Genomic DNA, 20580 nt, shown 5'->3' on the forward strand with positions numbered 1-20580 from the left:
ACTGGAGGCAAGTTCTCACGCTGAGTTTCCCTTCCGTTCTAGATCTTGTCGGGCTAACCACCACCGCGCCCACGGAAGCACCGGGTTGAGACGGAGCAAACTCATTTTCTTCCCAGAAGCATTTCGACAGGGTTTCCAGGCCTGTCAACAGCAGGGAACGTCAGGTAGCTTCGAGGCAGCATGAATGCAGCCTTCCAAATGGGAAAGAAAGGATAGTTCCAGCAGGCTCCCGTTTCCACGCGCACACTCAGCTTACCTCCCTGTGGTTTCTAACCAGTCCAAAGAGACACACGTTACCCTGCCTTTGCTTCCCTGAACCAACTTCTCGAAGTAGGGTGCTCCGCATCATGTGAACTGCCTCAACCAAGCAATGCCCTGGCTACGCCTCTGGGGCCTGCGGCTATTCAAAAGCCTGCAGGGCCACAGGAAGCACAGGGCTTAAATCGCAGTAAGAAGGCAAGCCGACTTTCTCTTGGGGGCAGGGTGACTTCAGGCAGCAGGTCCTAGATGGAATGCGAGGCCGAGGGGTCTCCCGTGGCAGCTCAGGCTAGGGCCAGGCGTAAGACCGCAAAGGCATGTGAGACGTGCCAGAAGTCTGCTCGTGAAAGTGTGGGTTTGGTGGGGCAACGAATCTGCTCCAGAAGAGAGTGCAGGCCGTTTCCCTACACTGGGTGTAGGGAGCGCGGCTCCAAAGGGCTCCGGGCCTGGATGTTGCTTGGCAGACCTAGGGGTGCCGGGGAGTACTCTGTGTTCCAGCCTGGAACAGGGTGCCCCCGCGAGCCTCCCAGGTGTCCAGAAAGCTCTACTGCCGTTAAAGACGCGCAGAGCAGAGGCTACGGCCTCATGGAAACTGCCGCACGGCTCCGCTTCTGCACCTCACGTCAGGGCCTTCCCTCCAGGCCTGTGCTCAATCTGGCTGTCCCGTTAGCGACACAGCATTGCAAGATGCTGACTTTCTCCTGGAGCACAGTGACTTCAGGTACGAGGCCCGCGAAGTGGGCAAAGCAGAGTGTTTTCTCACGGCAGCTCTCACAAGGGCGACGACAAATAGTTCCTGGGAGCTTCGGACTCACCAGGGATCTGGTCCTGCGGCTGTTTGAGGGCTCTGGAAACGTAGCTCTCCTCCAGGAACGTGCAGTGTGTTGCCCATCACTCGGCACGCACAGAGGGGCCTCCGAGGGGCAGAGCAATGGGCCTCGATGTTGCTCAGCCGGACCACGGCGTGGGGGTGTCTGGAGGTCCTCAGTGACCTTGGAGGGAAATGGATGCACACCCGAGGGGCCTAGGAGTCCTCAAATGGGAAATTCCGTTAACATAAACCCGAACGGTGACTAAGAACTCATGGAAAGTGCTGCATGCCGCCCTTTCTGCCCGGCTACGTAGGCAGGGCCTAAACTGGAGGCAAGTTCTCACGCTGAGTTTCCCTTCCGTTCTAGAGCTTGTCGGGCTAACCACCACCGCGGCCACGGAAGCACCGGGTTGAGACGGAGCAAACTCATTTTCTTCCCAGAAGCATTTCGACAGGGTTTCCAGGCCTGTCAACAGCAGGGAACGTCAGGTAGCTTCGAGGCAGCATGAATGCAGCCTTCCAAATGGGAAAGAAAGGATAGTTCCAGCAGGCTCCCGTTTCCACGCGCACACTCAGCTTGCCTCCCTGTGGTTTCTAACCAGTCCAAAGAGACACACGTTACCCTGCGTTTGCTTCCCTGAACCAACTTCTCGAAGTAGGGTGCTCCGCATCAAGTGAACTGCCTCAACCAAGCAATGCCCTGGCTACGCCTCTGGGGCCTGCGGCTATTCAAAAGCCTGCAGGGCCACAGGAAGCACAGGGCTGAAATCGCAGTAAGAAGGCAAGCCGACTTTCTCTTGGGGGCAGGGTGACTTCAGGCAGCAGGTCCTAGATGGAATGCGAGGCCGAGGGGTCTCCCGGGGCAGCTCAGGCTAGGGCCAGGCGTAAGACCGCAAAGGCATGTGAGACGTGCCAGAAGTCTGCTCGTGAAAGTGTGGGTTTGGTGGGGCAACGAATCTGCTCCAGAAGAGAGTGCAGGCCGTTTCCCTACACTGGGCGTAGGGAGCGCGGCTCCAAAGGGCTCCGGGCCTGGATGTTGCTTGGCAGACCTAGGGGTGCCGGGGAGTACTCTGTGTTCCAGCCTGGAACAGGGTGCCCCCGCGAGCCTCCCAGGTGTCCAGAAAACTCTACTGCCGTTAAAGACGCGCAGAGCAGAGGCTACGGCCTCATGGAAACTGCCGCACGGCTCCGCTTCTGCACCTCACGTCAGGGCCTTCCCTCCAGGCCTGTGCTCAATCTGGCTGTCCCGTTAGCGACGCAGCATTGCGAGATGCTGACTTTCTCCTGGAGCACAGTGACTTCAGGTACGAGGCCCGCGAAGTAGGCAAAGCAGAGTGTTTTCTCACGGCAGCTCTCACAAGGGCGACGACAAATATTTTCTGGGAGCTTCGGACTCACCAGGGATCTGGTCCTGAGGCTGTTTGAGGGCTCTGGAAACGTAGCTCTCCTCCAGGAACGTGCAGTGTGTTGCCCATCACTCGGCACGCACGGAGGGGCCTCCGAGGGGCAGAGCAGTGGGCCTCGATGTTGCTCAGCCAGCCCACAGGGGTCTGGAGGTCCTCTGTGACTTTGATGGGATTTAAAGGTCTTCATTAAAAACTTTATTTAATATAGATGCCCAGTGACATGAACTATGTTTAGCGTTGGGATCAGAGTATCGTTCTAATTCCATTTTAAACCTCCCCAAATGCTTATGCTTTCTTAAGGAGCTATAAAGAATTTCCACTTCCAACTAAGATGGGCTAACAGCAACCAGATGTTGACAGACAATTCTCTATGTATCTTTCACACATTTCTACACATCTAAGCAATAAAATGCCATATGGTGCAAGGCTGTCTTTTCAGGAATATTTTTATAAACACATAACTCTGAAAGGTAAAGACAAGGAGTCCCTCTGCAGCAAATTTATTTATGCTATCAGACAGTAAAGATGGAGATATTTTTCTCCTGAAGACATTCCAAGATAATAAAAATAAGACACTTCTCTCCTCTTTAAAGAGAGATTTGCTTACATCTCAAGATAATGAAGATAATGTCTCTCTAGCAGGGAGGATGGGCATTCTTTCAGGCAGTCCCAATATAATGTCTCAACCTTTGGGTTTCTTTCCTGTAACATACCTCCAGTGCAATACAGGCACCATCTGACACTTACTATCTGATTACGTTGGTAATCGGGTTCAAAGAACCACTGTTCCTGCTTTTTATGGTGAGTAATAAATGGTTTCTTGTCACTGACCCAGACATGTCATGTCTGTCTGTCAGGTATCTGAGAAACTGTGTTAGGTTAACTTATTACTTTGCAAGAAAGATGAAATCCCAGACTCTTTTTCCGTTTCTTACTTGACAATTTAACACCAAATTTATCCTTCCATCTGAAACAAATAAACTAATGAAAAGAGACAAAATACTTTTAAAATAGAAAAAAAAAGTGTTTACGATAGTGGACATCAGACAATAAAGTGCAGTGATCTCTGAAAGATGGGGAACAAATAAGTCAAGCCCTATAATTGTCTCATCCTATTGCCTGCTAAGATTTTCCATGGTACTGGGAGCAGATTCAGTCAGATCCTCTGTTGAAATTCCTATGTTGAGGAAATGAACTTCAGGAGATTGTCTCCAAGGAGACCAAGGTGGCTAGATTACCAAGTATAAAGCTGCATAGAAAGAGAACCCAGAGATTTTCAGAGGATTCTCCCCAAGTATTCAGCAAAGCACTGATCAGAGCATGCTGAAGCTGGGGGAGAGGGGTTTCATCTGAAAGGATTAGAGAAATATGCCCAGTTCTCACACAGGGTCAGGGCAGTGCCTGTTCCCACCAGCCAGACTGGAAAAAACATAATTTATGGGGAATTGGTAGAAGAGTCAAGGTATTTTTAACTCTTAATGGGCAATATTTGACCTTAGATTGAGCCTTACCCTGGATCTTCCTAATAAATTTAAAAAGCAAGTCCTGAATGAATTATACTCTTTCGAAGTAATTCAATTGCATCCCAGAACAAAAAGCATTGAATAGCTTTGTGAATATAAACATATCTAGTACCCCAAAAAAGGTAAAATTCACAGAGTCTAGCTTCAAATCAAATATTATTAGGCATACAGATAAGATCCAGGAAATCATAATGAAGAGAATAATTAATCAATCAAAACCAACCCAGAAGTGACACAGATGTTGGAATTAGCAGACAAGGATATTAAGACAGTTATTATTAACTGTATTCCAAATGTTCAAAAAATAAGTAGAGGCATGAAAAGTATAAAAATACCCAATCAAATTCTAGGGATGAAACTACAATGTCTGAGACGAAAAACATACTAGATGGGATTAACTACAATTAGATATGGCAGAAAAAACGATTAGTGAACTTGAAGTCATAGCAATAGAAATACCTTAAAAAAGACAGAGAAAAAGACAAAGAATAAAAAGTAATGATAAAAGCTTTACAACACCTTTAAGGGTCCTAATATACATGTAATTGGAGTCCCCAAAGGGGAAGAGGAACAGAAAAAGTTTGAGGAAATAGTGGTCAAATTTTTCCAAATGAGATGCAAACTACAGACCCACAAGTTCAAGAAGCACAATGAAGCCTAAGCATAAAAAGTTGGAGAGTATAGGAAGCCCATGATCTCTCAGAGTCCATGTGATGGATAGACATTTTGGGATATAGAAAAAAATCTGGGCTATATTTTTAACTGTAATCATAGCTTAGTCATAAAATTGACTTACCATATACTAGAAAATGTGTTAACTTATACAGGCATTATTTCATTTAATTCTAAAAGTAACAATTTTAGGTTCATATGATATATCCCATATATAAAAGGAAAGTGAGGTTATAAAAATTAAATAATTTTCCTAAGATTGTATATCCCTTTACTGGGATCAAACATTAAGTCTGGTCTAAAGAAAACATTATAAAACTGATGATGTTTACACTTCCATTTAAAATTAATGTTTTTAAAGTAAATTCCTAAAAGTTGTAACTCATTAGCAAAGAGAAAAGTAAATGCTTTCAATAAACAGATTAAGTAAATGAAATCAACACAACGAGGTGTATGCAGTATGGAATGTGATGATAGTGATCTTGCCTTACCATTGATTAGTGTTTTAAAGTTTGGCCACATGCTGTATAACCATCTTTTCAATAGATTATCTCATTTGACATTCTTCACAGCTCCATGGTTGAGACTGTCAGGGAGGGGGAAATTTCCTCCTTACGCTTTGAGTTTTTTTGACCAGTCTAATAATTAAATTGACACAAGATAAATTAACAGGAGAAAAAAATAATTCATATGCACAAAAGTCTCATAGAAAGGCAACCCTGAGAGTGAACAAACCAGGCTGTTTATATATATAATTTTTTAGATAAAGAAACAATTATTGTGAAGACTTAACAAAACAAAGAGGCTTGTGCTTGGGACAGCAGACTAGTGGAGAAGTAATGAAGTTAGCCTTGAATTCCTTAACTCAAGTGAAAAGCATACTTTCCATCCTCATGGTACAGGGAGGATTCCTTCACATAGGAGATTTATTTCTCACTTTTAAGAGGAAAGAAGTGGAGTCAGAGTATCTTTATTTTTCACTGGGTTTTTCTCAAGGAACTTTATTTATTTACTTTTTAACATCTTTATTGGAGTATAATTGCTTTACAATGGTGTGTTAGTTTCTGCATTATAACAAAGTGAATCAGTTATATGTATACATATGTTCCCATATCTCTTCCCTCTTGCGTCTCCCTCCCTCTACCCTCCCTATCCCACCCCTCTAAGTGGTCACAAACCACCGAGCTGATCTCCCTGTGCTATGCGGCTGCCTCCTGCTAGCTATCTATTTTACATTTGGTAATGTATATATGTCCATGCCACTCTCACTTTGTCACAGCTTACCCTTCCCCCTCCCCATATCCTCAAGTCCATTCTCTAGTAGGTCTGTGTCTTTATTCCTGTCTTACCCCTAGGTTCTTCATGACTGTTTTTTTTCCCCTTAGATTCCATATATATGTGTTAGCATACGGTATTTGTTTTTCTTTCTGACTTACTTCACTCTGTATGACGGACTCTATGTCCATCCACCTCACTACAAATACCTCAATTTCGTTTCTTTTTATGGCTGAATACTGGACATATACCCTGAGAAAACCATAATTCAAAAAGAGTCATATACGAAAATGGTCATTGCAGCTCTATTTACAATAGCCAGGACATGGAAGCAAACTAAGAGTCCATCATCGGATGAATGGATAAAGAAGATGTAGCACATATATACAATGGAATATTACTCAGTCTCAAGTAACTTTAATTCAAAATAATCAATATGTCATTGAGGCATATTTTGGGGCAGCCTGCCCTGGGCCTCAACATGTCTGTTAAAACCGAGAGAAGTTAATGAACTTGCCCAAGGTCACCCCATCAGTTTAGTTTGGAAGCTGATATTAGATTTCCAGTCTTCTGATTTGTAACTGGGATTTATTTTGTTAAGAATATATTTTTAAATGACTAATAAAGATCTTGAATAAAGTTAGTGTTTCCTAATAATGAATCCAACACAACTGAAATACTTCAATTTAATTAGGAAGAATGTTAAAATGTAAAGGTAACTTTCAAAGCTAACAATCGTTGAAAGAGAGTGAGTCTCTCTTATTCTATAATTTTAAAAAACCCTCAAAAGTAAGCATTTCTCATAACTAATTTCCATATTTTGATGTTTTATCTATGCACATGAAAAATAACTCTTAAAAAGGCATTTTAAGGCAATAAAATATAGAACTTATATTAAATACTGTCCATTACATTGGAACTTGAAAAGAAAATTTTCAGTAAACATCATGCTTAATTATGAAATCTGCTAGAATGAACTGTCCAGAAATTATAGCCATTCTGTGGCTTTGCCAATCACAACAAGGGAACATTGTGCGATCACAACGTAAGTGAATTGCTGATGGCAGAATCAGTAACCATATAGGGACATGATTTAAACAACACATGGGAGAATAATTCATGGCAGTATCACACAATATAAAAAATGTTGGGTTTCCCTTGTGGCGCAGTGGTTGAGAGTCCGCCTGCCGATGCCGGGGGCACAGGTTCGTGCCCCAGTCTGGGAAGATCTCACATGCCGCGGAGCGGCTGGGTCTGTGAGCCATGGCCACTGACCCTGCGCGTCCGGAGCCTGTGCCCCGCAACGGGAGAGGACACAACAGTGAGAGGCCCGTGTACCACAAAAAAAAAAAGTTTACAAATATCAACTGGTATCTATATGTGTCCAAGTAGCTAATTTCATTCTATTTGAGTAGATATTACTGGCAGCATCATGGCCACAGGCAAAAGTTTGAGCTATCCACGTCTGGTAAATATCAACATTACTATCAGATTCCCCTCAGAAAATCAATTTTGCTTTGATTTGTTTGATTTTTCTAGCAATATTCTCTATAAAATACTTTAAAAAATCATGGTTGGGTTTATTATAATTTTAAAGAAAGGCAGGTATTATAAATGTATGTATACACACATATATATTATACTATTTATTAATCATATTTTAAAATTTCATCCCAATGTTATTACAATGCCCTCCCTCTCCAATGACGTATGCATTTTTTGGTAAGTATTGAATAAAATGCCAGAAAAAGGCAATGTGCATTGTATATTTAAAGTGTTAAACTTGAATGAAATGGGATGTATAGCTACAAAATCTTTGGACTCAAATTGCCTGACTTTGGAACATACAGAGTGTTTTATTCATTAAATGAAATAATTTTAAGTACCTGAAATATACTTAAGCATCTGATAAATTAGTTTTTACATTATTATCACTTTTGCAATGCAAGAACTAGATAAGAGAAGCCCAAGAAAAATTGTTCTTCCATTGATGTTACAAAGTAGTATATTACCTTGTAGCAAATTAGTGTCTGATACTAGTTGATAGAAAGAGATAAGCATAATAAATAAGCAAATGATTTAATCATTTACTTATTTTTCTATATTTTATTGAAGAACACTATCACACTGGGCTTTTCAAGAGAAAAGATTAACCAAATTATTCTTAAATATGTGAATGTCAAGACTGATTTGACGAGGAAGGGTTGTAGTAGCCAATAGTGGGTATTTCAATGGCCAACAGTGATATATAATTGCTTAAGACATAACTTGTGGAGGCAAATGTCATGACTTTGATAATTTACTTACTGATTAAAAGGATAATGTTAATGGTAATGTGTGACTGAAGATTCCAGAACTCAGTAGGGTAACTGATAAGCTGATAGGCCTAGTGCACATGAATGAAGATCTAATAGTAAGTCTTCAGCTACAGCAATAATATGTCACAGCAAGATGCCTGATTTGGTCTCTACTTTGCTATGTATGTAAGGCTATTAATGTGAAGAAGAAAGAAGTTCAATGCCCTTGTCTTTTACAGAGATGTAGTGACAAGAAATACAGAAACAACAAAAGTGACAAATGCAGGATATTAGCCTTGAAGAGAGGCAAGTCTCTGCAACTTCCCAACTGTTCTTAAAGATTTAAGAAAGTGTTGATAAAGAAAATTCCATCCCAATGCTCACCTTTCCTCTACTCTTAGTGGAAGAGAAGAGTAACTAGAGTCTGCAGGGTCAATCATTTTGACCCAGAAAAAAGAGACTTCTGGATTTTTAAATAACAATAAATATTATAAAGAAAAAATTACACAAGTTGTTCACTGATAAGTGTAGCGCAGAGTTTGTAAACCTGTTAAATGCTAGGCTTTCCACACCTGTGTAATGGAATGATCCCAAATTATTACTGATTTGTAGCAGCTGCAAAAAATCACTACTGCCAGGAGATAAACTTGTTGTCAGGAAGAAAACCTTCTGCCAAACATCCTGTCTAAAAAACTGTATTAGATGATTTTTACAGTTGCCTACACTACTAAATCCAGCACTAAAAATCTGTTTTCCAATTTTTACTATTATTATCCAGAATATTTTGAATCTTCAGGACTTCCATGAGTGAGTTGTCTTCTATAGACTATTTGTTGATTCTAAAGGATAAAAATTAACACATTTTTGGAGTTGTACAACTTTGTAATATGTTACCAAACATGTCCACAGGCAGATTGCTTGTTTTTTCTTCTCTTATCTCTCCAACAAGCATATAAGATTTAGAGTTAAATTTATGGCATTGTTTTTAAAATTTCAAAGCACTTTTAAGTGCCTTAAAATCAGGAAAATAAATGAGTGTGTGATAGATAAGAGGAGATCTCTAAACACTGAAGAATTCTTTAGTATAGTAGAAAGAACACTCTATATGGTGTCAGATCTCATGGGTTCAAGATTTATCTCTGCCAGTTAATAGCCTTATCAAAACCAAATTACTTAAACTCTGTGCTTCAACTACACCATTAACAATTTGAGAAAAATAATAACTTTCTTAGCTATTTTAAAATGTTGTAGGCTTTAAATAAACAAGAAAGTGATGGGAAAAAAGCTCATTCTGTTCTCATCTGGCAAAAGTCAAAGAAATTTTGATAAGTAATTCAAGTTTCTAAAGAAAATAAAATCTTTCATATCATTTGAGTCTATGTTGCCTAACTTCCTGCCTTGCGAGGCTACTTCCGTGATAAAAGCAATGCACAATTTGTGAATATTTATTTGCAAGCTAGTCCAAGCCAAAATGATTTCTCACCTGTAATACTGCAACGGACTCGTAAAAGCGCCCTCCACTTTTATACATGTATCCTGCCTAAGATGCATCATAAACAGGGTAGCAACCTAATTTAGATCTTGCTAATGGTCTGCTCAAAACCCTGCATTGGGGCTTCCCTGGTGGCGCAGTGGTTGAGAGTCCACCTGCCGATGCAGGGGACACGGGTTCGTGCCCCGGTCCGGGAAGATCCCACACGCCGCGGAACGACTAGGCCTGTGAGGCATGGCCGCTGAGCTTGCGCGTCCGGAGCCTGTGCTCCGCAATGGGAGAGGCCACAACAGTGAGAGGCCCGCGTACTGCAAAAAACAAAACAAAAAAACCCTGCATTGCTTAACCATTTACTCCGAGTAAAAGCAAAGATCTTTAATTGTCCCCAGGTTACATCCTTGACTTCATTTTCTTCTACTCTTCCCCTTGCTCTCTGCATTCCGGCCTGTAGAACCTCTTTGCTGGTCTTGAAATACACCAGACTGGATCTCAACTATGGGTCTCTGTTCTTGGTATTCCCTCTGCTGGAACATTTTCCCCTTAGAAATTTATATAAATTACCCCTCACCTCCTTAAAACCTTTGCTCAAATAACACCTTTCCACTTAAGCCTACCCCAACGGTCCTTTAAAGCCTTCAATTTATTTCCTTGCCCCCATCCCTCACACATATATATATATATATATATTTATTTATTTTTATTTTGTTACAGATGACATTTATCTATTTATTGTGTTTGTAGTTTATTGCCTATCATGCACATTAATATGTCAGTTCTATTAGGGCATAGATCTTAGTCTGTTTTGTTCATTGATATAATCCAAATGATTGTTGATGTGTTTAAAAAATGAAGTAATTAAAAGACAATATTTTTATTCTTAGCATATTATTTTGTTTACTTGTTTGATTAATAATTTTCACATATATTTTTTATTTAGTTTCAGAAAAGCACAAATACAACCATAATAAGGTACAGATTCTTATCTCAAAATCAATTTAGGTAATATTTATACAAATCTGTTCCCAGAATACCTGTTTAGCTTAATGGTACTTGTAAGAAATGCAGATACCTAGAGCATATTCAGTCCTACCAATTCTCTGGGCATTAAACTCTGGAATTTGCATTTTAACAAATTTTTTTTTTTGTATAGGTTTTTCACCCCCTTAGTTAAATTTATTCTGAGGTATTTTATTCTTTTTTATGCAGATTTATAAGATTGTTTTCTTCATTTCTCCTTCTGAGAGTTCATTATTAGGGTATAGAAATGCAACAGATTTCTTTCTTTTTTTAATTTTTAAATTTTATTTTATTTATTTTTTTTATACAGCAGGTTCTTATTAGTCATTAATTTTATACATATCAGTGTATACATGTCAATCCCAATAACCAACTTCATCACCCCACCCCCCCACCACTTTCCCCGCTTGGTGTCCATACGTTTGTTCTCTAGATCTATGTCTCAATTTCTACCCTGCAAACCAGTTCATCTGTACCATTTTCCCAGGTTCCACATATATGAGTTAATATACAATATTTATTTTTTATCTTTCTGACTTACTTCACTCTGTATGACAGTCTCTAGATCCATCAACACATCAACAAATGGCCCAATTTCATACCTTTTTATGGCTGAGTAATATTCCATCATATATATGTACCACATCATCTTTATCCATTCGTCTGTCAGTGGGCATTTAGGTTGCTTCTATGACCTGGCTATTGTAAACAGTGCTGCAATAAACATTGGGGTGCATGTGTATTTTTGAATTATAGTTTTCTCTGTGTATATGCCCAGAACTGGGATTTCTGGATCATATGGTAATTCTATTTTTAGTTTTTTTAAGGAATCTCCATACTGTCCTCCATGATGGCTGTATCAATTTACATTCCCACCAACAGTGGAAGAGGGTTCCTTTTTCTCCACACCCTCTCCAGCATTTGTTGTTTGTAGATTTTCTGATGATGCCCATTCTAGCTGGTGTGAGGTGATCCCTCATTGTAGTTTTGATTTGCATTTCTCTAATAATTAGTGATGTTGAGCAGCTTTCATGTGCTTCTTGGCCCTTTGTATGTCTTCTTTGGATAAATGTCTATTTAGGTCTTCTGCCCATTTTTGGATTGGGTTGTTTGTTTTTTTTAATATTAAGCTGCATGAACTGTTTATATATTTTGGAGATTAATCCTTTGTCCGTTGATTCATTAGCAAATATTTTCTCCCATTCTGAGGGTTGTCTTTTCATCTTGTTTATGGTTTCCTTTGCTGTGCAAAAGGTTTGAAGTTTCATTAAGTCCTCTAGGAGATGGATCAAAAAAGATCTTGCTGTGATTTATGTCAAAGAAGTGTTCTTCCTGTTTTCCTCTAAGAGTTTTACAGTGTCCGGTCTTACATTTAGGTCTCTAATCCATATTGAGTCTATTTTTGTGTATGGTGTTGGGGAGTGTTCTAATTTCATTCTTTTACATGTAGCTGTCTAATTTTCCCAGCACCACTTATTGAAGAGACTGTCTTTTCTCCATTGTATGTTTTTGCCTCCTTTTTCATAGATTAGTTGACCATAGGTGTGTGGGTTCATCTCTGGCTTTCTATCTTGTTCCATAGATCTATGTTTCTGTTTTTGTGCCAGTACCATATTGTCTTGATTATTGTAGCTTTGTAGTATAATCTGAAGTCAGGGAGTCTGATTCTTCCAGCTCTGTTTTTTTCCCTCAAGACTACTTTGGCTATTCGGGGTCTTTTGTGTCTCCATACAAATTTTAAGATTTTTTTGTTCTAGTTCTGTAAAAAATGCCATTAGTAATTTGATAGGGATTGCATTGAATCTGTAGATTGTTTTGGGTAGTAGAGTCATTTTCACAATATTGATTCTTCCAATCCAAGAGCATGATATATCTCTCCATCTGTTGGTATCATCTTTAATTTCTTTCATCAGTGTCTTATAGTTTTCTGCATACAGGTCTTTTCTCTCCCTAAGTAGGTTTATTCCTAGGCATTTTATTCTCTTTGTTGCAATGATAAATGGGAGTGTTTCCTTATTTTCTCTTTCAGATTTTTCATCATTAATATGTAGGAATGCAAGAGATTTCTGTGCATTAATTTTGTATCCTGCTACTTTACCAAATTCATTGATTAGCTCCAGTAGTTTCCTGGTGGTATCTTTAGGATTCTCTATGTATAGTATCATGTCATCTGCAAAGAGTGCCAGTTATACTTCTTCCTTTCCAATTTGTATTCCTTTTATTTCTTTTTGTTCTCTGATTGCTGTGGCTAGGTCTTCCAAAACTATGTTGAATAATAGTGGTGAGAGTGGACATCCTTGTCTTCTTCCTGATCTTAGAGGAAATGCTTTCCATTTTTCACCATTGAGAATGATGTTTGCTGTGGTTTTGTCTACAGGCTACAGGATTGTAGTTCTTCTTTCTTCTGCTGTCTGCCCTCTGTTGGATGAGGCTATCTCTAACCACTTTTTCAAGGAGTATATTGTGCATCAAATTTTGAGACTCCAAGAACTAATGTGATAACTTTCAAACAAATGCTTACCTCATAGAAATATATTTTAAAATATAGCCTGGTTTGCAGTATGCTATGTGCACATAGAATATTCACCAAGAGGGGCATAATCTCTGCAATAAAAGAAAATTTAAATTTACAAAGATTGAAATATTAAAAAGTTATCTGATCAGAACATTATGAAGTTAGGAATAAGTAGCAATAGAATATCTAGAAATCCTCACATTTTTAGAAATTTAAAAATACCTTCTAATACATAAAAATACCTTTAGGCCAAAAATAAATCATGAGAGAAATTAGCAAAATATATCAAATTGAATAACAATAAAAATGTAGCATATTAAAATTTGTGAGAAACAGCTTAATGACTGTCAAGAAGAAAAGTTATCACTTTGAGTGCTTATGTTAGAAAAAAGAAAGGCTTAAATTTAATTATCTAAACTACCTTAAGAAACTAGACTTTTTAAAAAAAAAGTACAGTTACCATCGAAGTAGTAGAAGAAAATATACAAAAAAGATAAAAGCTGAAATGAATAAAATAGAAAATAATCAACAGAATTACCCACTAAAATTGTTTCTTTGTAAAGATTACTAAGTTAATAAACCCTTAGCAAAACTTATCAAAAAATAAGAGAAAACACAAATTACTGATAAACACAATTTTAGAAGGTTATCACCAATCTCCCCAGGTTGTTAAAAGGATAATAAGGGAATAATATGAATAGACTTATACCAATCATTTCGACAATTTACATAAAATAGACATTAAAACAAACAAACAATAACAAAAAAAACATAACTTACCAAAGCAGACACAAGAAAAAATAGAATTTCCAAATGCCCAATCATAAGTAAATCAAATAAACTAAATTTTTAATCAAAACCTTTCCAAAAAGAAAACTTCAGGTTCTTGTGGCTAAATTAGTCAACTTTTCAAACATTTATTAAAAAAAAAATAATCTAACACAAATGTCTTTAGAAAAATGAAGGGAAAACTTTTCCTAGTATATCCACAATAGCAAAGCATGACAAATTAATTATAGGAATTAGGAAACTGCACACCAATATCCTTGATAAACCTTAAGACAATGCTAGCAAATCTAACCCAGTAATATAGAAAGAGTATAAATGCATTATGATAAAATGGAGTTTATCTTAGGAACACTAGTTTGGTTTAACACTAGAATATCAGTCAATATAATTCACCATATTCAATGAATAAAAAAGAAAATGTATACAATCAACTCTACAGATGCAAATCAAATATTCAGAAGTAGAGACTTTTTTTAAGAAATAGACGTTTTCTTAGGAATTAGAACTATAAAATAACTTTTTATTTATACATAAGGGCATCCACAGTGATTATAAACAAAGCAATTTAATTGCAAATTTGGCATAAAAGATAAACTGGAGTAATTGAGAAGTGAGAAAACAAACGTGTTCATGATGAATTTCCAAATACAGACAATCAAGAGTTTTTCCACAACTCACACTAAAGTCAAGGAGCTACTATTTTGGGGACTTCCTTGGTTCTCCGGTGGTTAAGACTCAGTCCTTCCACTGCAGGGGGCATGGAGATCTCACATGCAGCGTGGTGCAGCCAAAAAAAAAAAAAAAAAAAAAAAAACAAGCAAAAAGAAAAAAAAGAAGAAAAAATTAAAAATTAAAGGAGGGAACTATTTTTAAGTTAACCTGGATGTTTTGAAAGTACCTTTAAGGCAAAGGGGAAAAAAAAGAGAGAGAGAGAGAACCAAAGAGAACCACAAATTAATGTGTGTCTTAGAATTTCCTGGGAATGTTTGTTTGTTTGTTTTCGGTTTTGTTTTGCTTTCAATTCGAATCTGCTAATTCTCTGGGAACTAAAAAAATGACATGATTCTTCAAAGAATTAAGATAAGAAGTGACAATTTTGTAGAAATAATTCAAAGAAACTTAGTGTCTAACTTTGTACACCATATTCTTTTCTTTTTTTTTGTGGTACATTGGCCTCTCACTGTTGTGGCCTCTCCCATTGCAGACCACAGGCTCCGGACACGCAGGCTCAGCAGCCATGGCTCATGGGCCCAGCTGCTCCATGGCATGTGGGATCCTCCCGGACTGGGGCACGAGCCCATGTCCCCTGCATCAGCAGGTGGACTCTCAACCACTGCACCACCAGGGAAACCCTGTACACCATATTCTTCCTCCAAGTATTATCTTGCCAATTTTCCTGTTCCATATTCTCTCCTACATTTACCGAAATATATTTAAAGGTTCATTAGGAAACTGGAAATTATAGTAAGTCTTTTAGGTTTTAAAATAAGTGATTATGTGACAAAGTTATGTCAGAGAAATATATTACTGTACATAGTTAAACAAAATAGCAGAGAATTTTCAATTTCTATTTATGAGAAATGAGGTAGCAAAGGGGATTTTAGGCCATATCCATGAGGGTTGAGTAGGCATCCTTCTATTTTTAAAAAGGAGGGTTTTCTATGGGTTTTATGTATTTGGTTTTCTAGTTGTATTTTACTTAAGCAAAATATACCTAATATCTATTTTATCATAGGTAAGTGACACAACCAACCTGTGCCTTGGTTTCTGAATCTGGAAAGAGTGATAATAACATCACTGAGTTGGAATGAAATGTGAGTATGCATATAAAATATTTGACGTTATTTTACACAAAAAATTTGAGATACTAATATATTTTAAAATTTCAAAACCTCTATTCCCTAGTATACTGCATGAGAAAAATATTTTAAGAAGGAGATAAAATTATTTTGATATTCTGAAATTAAAGCCTTGTATTTGGGTCATTAAAAGCACTTGAAATATTCTAAAATTTTTAGAAGTTTATTTAAATTAAAAATGATGTATTAGAATAATGGACTTTCTGACAACCTGAGTATTGTTAAAGAAATGAATTACAGCAGTCTTAAATGCAGAAAAGGGAATAAAAAAAATAGCATTAGTAAAGTTTACAGGGCAAAACCCAGCAGGACATATTTTTAGTCCTAATACTTTTGGAGTCAGTAACACCAAGGAATATAGAGCACTTGATAAATCACAAGGTGTGTAAAATTAATGACTCACAAAAAGGCTTAAATCTTCAACTCATTTTAAAAAATCTGTCATTAACATGAAAAATGCAAGGAAAGTGGATAGCTTGGAAGGCAGGAAGACCTTGTTGAATCACTTATTGATAAATAGAAGATAACAAAGTACTTGGCTCATATTGAAATGAATGTAAACAAGCAGGATGCATAACCTACATTCCAGAGGAAATTAGAAAATCTGCTTACTCTGTTGAGTTGTATTTTTAAAACCAAGGAAGTGGAATGATTTATTAAAGTGGAACTGGATGAAGGAGACAATAAACAATAAAAGATTTAAAAAGTGAATATAATTATGAGAGATTAATATGGTAATTCCAAATCAATACTTAGGTTTTTAATTAAAATGGCATAAATTTTAGCAACCCAGTGGTAGCTTCTATTTTCCTCTAAAATGATAACACCAAATGAGAGAAAGACAAAGACTTAAAATGTCAAAAGCTAGGACTGAGGAAAACCATAGTAGCAGAATATATGAAGCATTCAAATTTATAAGATGTATATGTTATCACAGAGAGCTCTTAAATTGCTTTTAATTTTTTTATTTGTTTTTCTTTCTGTTGTTCTGATTGGACAATTTCCAATCAGATCACTTATGAGTTCTTCTGTATCACTTTATCTGCAGGGGTAGCAATACTCATATAGAGTATGTTATAGACTTTAAAACAAAAAATAGACTTTAAAACAAAGACTATTTAAAAAGACAAAGAAGAGTATTTTATAATGATAAAGAAATCAATACAAGAAGATATTACCATATATGCATTCAATACAGAAGCATATTAATATATAAAGCAAAGCTAACAGACATAAAAGGAAGAAATTGATAATAAAGCAATAATAGTAGAGAACTTTAACACCCCACCTACATCAATGGACAGATCATCCAGACAGAAAATCAATAAGGCAAAAGTGGGCTTAAATGACACGACAGGCCAGTTGGACTTAATAGATATCTATAGGACATTATATCCAGAAGTAGCAAAATATGCACTCTTTTTAAGTGCACATGGAATGTTCTCAAAAAGAGATCACATTCAGGCTTCCCTGGTGGTGCAGTGGTTGAGAGTCCGCCTGCCGATGCAGGAGACATGGGTTTGTGTCCCGGTCTAGGAAGATCCCACATGCGGCTGGGCCCGTGAGACATGGTTGCTGAGCCAGGGCATCCGGAGCCTGTGCTCCACAATGGGAGAGGCCTGCATAATGCAAAAAAAAAAAAAAAAAAAAAAAAAAAGAAAAAGCCCAGAAAGCAAGTCTCAACAAATGTAAGGAGATAGGAATTATATCTAGCATTCTTCTGAAACTAGAAATCAACAAAAAGAAAAATACGAAAAGCAGAAACGTGAAGATTAAAAAACATGATACTAAAAAACTAATGGGTCAGTGAAGAAATTAAAGAAGAAATTTTAAAAAAACTTACGACAAATGAAAATGAAAACACAACACCCCAAAATCTATGGGATGCAGTAAAATCAGTTCTAAAAGGGAAGTTTATAGCAATACAGGCATACCTCAAGAAAAATCTCAAATAAACAACCTAACCTACAACTTAAGATAATTAGAAAAATGAACAAGCAAAGGCCAAAGTCAGCAGAAGGAAGGAAATAATAAAGATCAGAGAGGAAATACATAAAATAGAGATCAAAACAAAACAAAAAAACAGTAGAAAAGATCAATGAAACCAAGAGCTGTTTTTTTGAAATGATAAACAAAACTCATAAACATTTAGCCAGGCTCACCAAGAAGAAAAGAGAGGACCCAAATAAACAAAAAAAGAAATGAAAGAGGAGAAACAACAACCAATACACAGAGATACACCAAATTATAAGGGGATACTACTAACAGTTACATTCCAATAAATTGGACAACTTAGAAGAAATAGACAAACTTCTAGAAACATACAACCTGCCAAGCCTGGATCAAGAAGAAACAGACAATTTGAACGAACTGATCACTAGCAATGAACTTAAATACGTAATAAAACAACAACAACAAACCTCCCAGCAAATAAAATTCAAGGGCCAAACGGCTTTACAGGGGAATTCTACTAAATGTAAAAGAAGAACTAATACCTATTATTCTCAAACTTTTCCAAAAATTGAACAGAATGGAACACTCTCAAATTCATTCTACAAGACCACAATTACCCTGATATCAAAACCAGCCAAAGACACTACAAGAAAAAGAAAATTATAGGCCAATATCTTTGATGAATATAGATGCAAAAATCCTCAACTAAGTATTAGCAAACCCAAGCCAACAATACATAAAAAGGATCATATACCATGATCAACTTTCATTTATTCCAGGGTCCCAAGAATGGATCAATATTTGCAAATCAATGTGATACACCACGTTAACAAAAGGAAGGAAAATATCACATGATCATCTCAATAGGCATAGAGAAAGCATTTGGCAAAATTCAACATCCATGCATGATAAAAAACTATCATCAAAGTTGATATAGAGGGAACATATCTCAGCACAATAAAGGCCATTTCTGACAAACCCTCAGACAACATCATACTGAATGGTGAAAAGCTGAAAGACTTTCCTTTAAGTTCAGGAACAGGACAAGGATGCCCACTCTCATCCTTTCTACTACACACAGTATTGGAAGACCTAGACACAGAAATCAGACAAAACAAAGAATTAGAAGGTATCCAAATTGAAAGGGAAGTGGTAAAACTGGCACTATTTGTAGATGAAACAATACTTTAGAAAACACTAAAGTGTACACCAGAAAGCTACTAGAACTAATAAATGAATTCAGCAAAGTTGCAGGATGCAAGATTAATATACAGAAATCTGTTGTGTTTCTATACAATAAAATGTTTTAACATTTTCTTTTCTGAATAATATCAGAAAGAAAAAGCTTTTAAAAATCCCATTTTAAATTACATCAAACAGAATAAAACACCTAGGAATAAACTTAACCACACAGGTGGTTAAGTTTCATCTATACTATGAAAACTATAAAACATTGATGAAGGAAATTGATGATAAAAATAAGTGTAAAGATATTTATATGCTCTTGGATTGGAAGAATTAATATTGTTTAAATGGCCATACTACCCAAAACAATCTACACATTTAAGGCAATCCCTATCAAGTTATCCATTACATTTTTCACAGAACTAGAGCAAATAATCCTAAAATTCATATGGGACCAGTAATCAAAACAGCATAGTACTGGTGCAAAACCAGACACATAGATCAATGGAACAGAATAGAGAGCCCAGAAATAAACCTATGCACCTATGAGCAATTAATCTACAACAAAGGAGGCATAAATATACAAAGGAGAAAAGACAGTCCCTTAAAGAATTAGTGCTGGGAAAAGTAGATAGATACATATAAAAGAATGAGATTAGAACATTCCCTCACACCATGAACAAAAATAAACTTAAAATGGATTAAAGACCTAAATGTAAGAACAGAAACCATAAAATTCCTAGAAGAGGACATAGGCAGAACAGTCTTTGACATAAATCATAGAAATATTTTTTGGGTCACTCTCCTAAAGAAAAAGAAAAAGAAAAGCAAAAATAAACAAATGGAAAGTAATTAAACCTAAAAGCTTTAGCACAGTGAAGGAAACCATTGACAAAGCAAAACATAACCTATGGAATGTGAGAAAATATTTGCAAATTTGCAAGGAATTAATATCCAAAATATATAAACAACTCATACAACACAATATCAAAATACAAACAGCCCAATCCAAAAAAATAGGCTGAAGATGAATAGACATTTTTCCAAAGAAGACATAGAAATTGCTAACAGGCAAAAGAAAAGATATTCAACATTGCTAATTATTAGAGAAATACAGATCAAATCAGCAAGAAGATATCATCTCACACCTGTCAGAATGGCTATCATCAAAAAGTTTACAAATAACAAATGTTGGAGAGGATTTGGAGAAAAGTGAACATTTTACTGTGTTGGTGGGAATGTAAATTGGTGCAGCCACTATGGGAAATAGTATGAGCTTTCCTCAAAAAAAAGTACAAACAGAATTATCATATGATCCAAACATTCTACTCCTGTGTATGTATCCAGAAAAAAAATGAAAACAATAATTCAAAAAGATACATGCACCCCAATGTTCATAGCAATGTTATTTACAATAGTCAAGATATGGAAACAACCCAAGTGCTCATCAACAGACAAAAGAATTAATATGTGGTGTGTGTATGTGTGTATATAATGGTATATATATTATATACGTGGAATAGTAAGC

Source organism: Globicephala melas, chromosome 18 (assembly GCF_963455315.2).
Source record: "Globicephala melas chromosome 18, mGloMel1.2, whole genome shotgun sequence".
NCBI lineage: Eukaryota > Metazoa > Chordata > Mammalia > Artiodactyla > Delphinidae > Globicephala > Globicephala melas.